Source organism: Dermochelys coriacea (assembly GCF_009764565.3).
Source record: "Dermochelys coriacea isolate rDerCor1 chromosome 12 unlocalized genomic scaffold, rDerCor1.pri.v4 SUPER_12_unloc_9, whole genome shotgun sequence".
Classification (NCBI taxonomy): Eukaryota; Metazoa; Chordata; order Testudines; family Dermochelyidae; genus Dermochelys; species Dermochelys coriacea.
Window position 1 is genome coordinate 5,000 of NW_025091572.1, and position 4,025 is coordinate 9,024.

General features: G+C 49.3%; 1 non-coding gene across 1 annotated transcript; it reads right to left on the reverse strand.

Annotated features, from left to right (window-relative positions):
* Window positions 1-2,182: 2,182 nt before the first annotated feature.
* Window positions 2,183-2,255, reverse strand: TRNAF-GAA. The gene has a single exon. It is a non-coding gene; the product is annotated as a tRNA-Phe (tRNA).
* Window positions 2,256-4,025: the final 1,770 nt, after the last annotated feature.

Consider the following 4,025-nt stretch of genomic DNA (forward strand, 5'->3'; position numbering starts at 1 on the left):
ATGGCTCCATGTCTAGTTGGCAGCCGGTGTCAAGTGGAGTGCCCCAGGGGTCGGTCCTGGGGCCCGTTTTGTTCAATATCTTCATAAATGATCTGGAGGATGGTGTGGATTGCACTCTCAGCAAATTTGCGGATGATACTAAACTGGGAGGAGTGGTAGATACGCTGGAGGGGAGGGATAGGATACAGAAGGACCTAGACAAATTGGAAGATTGGGCCAAAAGAAATCTAATGAGGTTCAATAAGGATAAGTGCAGGGTCCTGCACTTAGGATGGAAGAATCCAATGCACCGCTACAGACTAGGGACCGAATGGCTCGGCAGCAGTTCTGCGGAAAAGGACCTAGGGGTGACAGTGGACGAGAAGCTGGATATGAGTCAGCAGTGTGCCCTTGTTGCCAAGAAGGCCAATGGCATTTTGGGATGTATAAGTAGGGGCATAGCGAGCAGATCGAGGGACGTGATCGTTCCCCTCTATTCGACACTGGTGAGGCCTCATCTGGAGTACTGTGTCCAGTTTTGGGCCCCACACTACAAGAAGGATGTGGATAAATTGGAAAGAGTACAGCGAAGGGCAACAAAAATGATTAGGGGTCTAGAGCACATGACTTATGAGGAGAGGCTGAGGGAGCTGGGATTGTTTAGTCTGCAGAAGAGAAGAATGAGGGGGGATTTGATAGCTGCTTTCAACTACCTGAAAGGGGGTTTCAAAGAGGATGGCTCTAGACTGTTCTCAATGGTAGCAGATGACAGAACGAGGAGTAATGGTCTCAAGTTGCAATGGGGGAGGTTTAGATTGGATATTAGGAAAAACTTTTTCACTAAGAGGGTGGTGAAACACTGGAATGCGTTACCTAGGGAGGTGGTAGAATCTCCTTCCTTAGAGGTTTTTAAGGTCAGGCTTGACAAAGCCCTGGCTAGGATGATTTAACTGGGACTTGGTCCTGCTTTGAGCAGGGGGTTGGACTAGATGACCTTCTGGGGTCCCTTCCAACCCTGATATTCTATGATTCTATGATTCTATGAAGTGGGTTTTAGCCCACGAAAGTTTATGCCAAAATAAATGTGTTAGTCTGTAAGGTGCCACAAGTACTCCTCGTTCTTTTTGCTGATACAGACTAACACGGCTACCACTCTGAAACCTATCTCCTTCACTGTTACAATTCTCCACACACTCATCTTTCACTATCCTTGCCTTCCCAAACTGCTGACTGGATAAAGCCATCAGCTCACAAGGCTGCCTAGGCTCATCCAAACTTTCCTTACAAGGCACATTGCCACTCCCCACAGATAAACTGCTGCTCTTCTCACTACACTGAGCTATTTCCAGCAAATCACAGTTACCCTTTTCAGGTTCACTTTTACAAGCTGTACTAGCCAAAAATCCATCACCCATCGAAAATCTGCCCTTTCCTTCCTCAGTTAGGGCTTCCACCTGACCATCCACTTTAATCTGCTTCTGAGCAGGGGCAGCTCTACCAATTTTGCTGCCCCAAGCAGTCGACGCTGAATTCCCTCCATGCCCCGAAGAGCAGTGGGGCTGCCGCTGAATTGCTGCCATGGGGGACGGACTGATGCCCCATTCTCAATGCTGCCCCAAGCACCTGCTTCGAAAGCTCATGCCTGGAGCTGGCCCTGCTCCTGAGAAACCTTTTCCTGACCACTAAGATCTTTCTGTGCTTGATCCAATTCCAGGTTCACTTCTGAGACATTAGACAGACATTCAGAAACTTCATTCACAGACAAACTGCTTTCTTGCACAGACAAACAGCTATTTCCCACCAGGTAAGAATCCCCCTCCCCCTGGTCATAGCATAATGGGTTCAATACAGAAAACTGTTTAGCGTAATGTAGCATACCAACATTGTTATAAACTGGACAAATTCTGTCCCCATCTTTGCTGTTGAGTGGAGCTGGCTTTCCATGATGATGCAGTTCCTGTTGTTCCTTTATTCTCTTGAATTGGACTTAGCTTCTAGTTCCTGCAATCCAGTTTCTGCCAGTCTTTGTTCATGCTCAAGTTGCAGTTTACTTGCTGCCTTTTGCATTCTAATTGCTTCTGCCTGTAGCATCAGGGAAGGGCTGTGCTCCTGTGCCACTGTAACAATGTTGGTTCTGTGGGGATCCAACTGAGAGTGCTCCCAGAAAACAAGCCATCCCTGCACAAAGAGGGAGACCAGGGCCTGTCAAAGCCCAGGATTGAACCAGGGACCTTTAGATCTTCAGTTTAATGCTCTCCCAACTGAGCTACTTCAGCAGCCTTATAGCACCCTTTGGCCTCCTGCTTCTCTGTCCGGGATGTTTTTGTCAGCTGTGCACACAAAAAGGACGTCATTATGAGAGGCCCATGAAGGGAAGACTCACTTTTGCCCGCCTTGCTCAGCTTGACTTGCTTCTTCACCCCATTCCTGCCTTGGTTCCCGGGTTGACCTGGTGGTGGAAATGGACTAGGGGCCAGTGGCACAGGGAGGAAGTTGAGGTGGATCCTGAGTTAGTCTGGCCACCACTTGCCGCCCCACCCTGTTGTCCTGGCTTCCCCACTGGACGTCATTTAGGGAGGGAAGTGGGGCTGAGGGATCCCCAGAAGGGAGGGGGGAGGCAGAGGGTTGGGGGGAAAGGGGAGCTGGGATGTTGTGGGGCCTGTAGCTAAGAAGAAGGGTTAGGGTGAACTAGGGGGAGGTGCTGAAGGGTCCTGACAGATGGGGGAGGGGCTGGGGGAGGGTTACAGTGGACTGGGTGGGACAGTGGAGGGGTCCAGGGATGGGACAGGTTGTGGTGGGTTGAATGGGATATCGGGGGCATTGGGCGGGGAGGGGCCCCACAGACAGAGGGAGGAAATGGAGGAGGAGGTGGGTGGGGATCGGGTGGGCTGAGAGGGCCTCACGGGCACAGAATCAGATGGGAGGACAGGCTGGGGAGCTTGTGGCATGCAGAGGCATGAAGGCGACACATTCCTGAGGACAGGAGAGGGACACCTTAAACCCTAAACCTGTGAGAGTCAGCACATTCCAGAGAGGTGGCAGGAAAACAGCCAATGCAGAAAGTTGGTCAATCGAGGAACTCACAAATGTCTCAAGGAAACTATGGCCCAGCAGGGAATCCCCATGGGAGAGAGAAATAACACATGTGTTGAGGGTGGGAAAAAGTTCAGTAGGCACTCACACCTTATTAGACATCAGAGGATCCACAAGGTGCCACAAGTACTCCTTTTCTTCCTATGAATGTTGTGAGTGTGGGAAACCTTCACTCACAGCTCTCATCGTATTAGACATCAGGGAATCCACAAAGGGGGGAGCAGCCCTATGAATGCTGCCCCTGGGGAAAACTTTCACTCAGCGCTCACACCTTATGAGACATCAGAGGATCCACACTGGAGAGAGACCCTATCAGTGCTCCAAGTGTGGGAAATTCTGGCCCAAGCTTCTTACAGCATAGCTCCTGCCCTGGCCGCCTCTCCCTGGGAGAACAACAACAGACAGACAAAAGGAGAGTCTTTTCTCCATTTAAAAAAGTTCTAGCCTTCCCAATGGCTCTTTTGGCAAGGTGTCCACTCACTTTCTTTTACCTATGCATAGCAGTGAGACTTTTTAACCCTTTACAAGTAGAGCAATTAGAGAACAGCTACTAAGAGGGATTTCATAGCTATTGCCTGGGTGGGTGTCCAAAAAAAGGGAGCTACCTGCCCCTCCTTTCTTTTATCACATTTGGTAAATACTAAGTATAAGCACAGAATCCTAGATTGATTTGCTGATTCTACTGCAGGCCTTCCTAACGGCACAGCAGGGCTGCTCCTGGTTCTGCACAATGTTGTTTTGTTTAGCAGAGAGTATGAAGGGACTTCTAGCTATTTTGCAGTGGGAACTCTGTTGTTAAGTGAAAAGAAAAGGAGGACTTGTGGCACCTTAGAGACTAAGAACTTTATTTGAGCATAAGCTTTCGTGAGATACAGCTCACTTCATCGGATGCATTTGGTGGAAAGTACAGTGGGGAGATTTATATACAGAGAGAACATGAAACAATGGGTGTT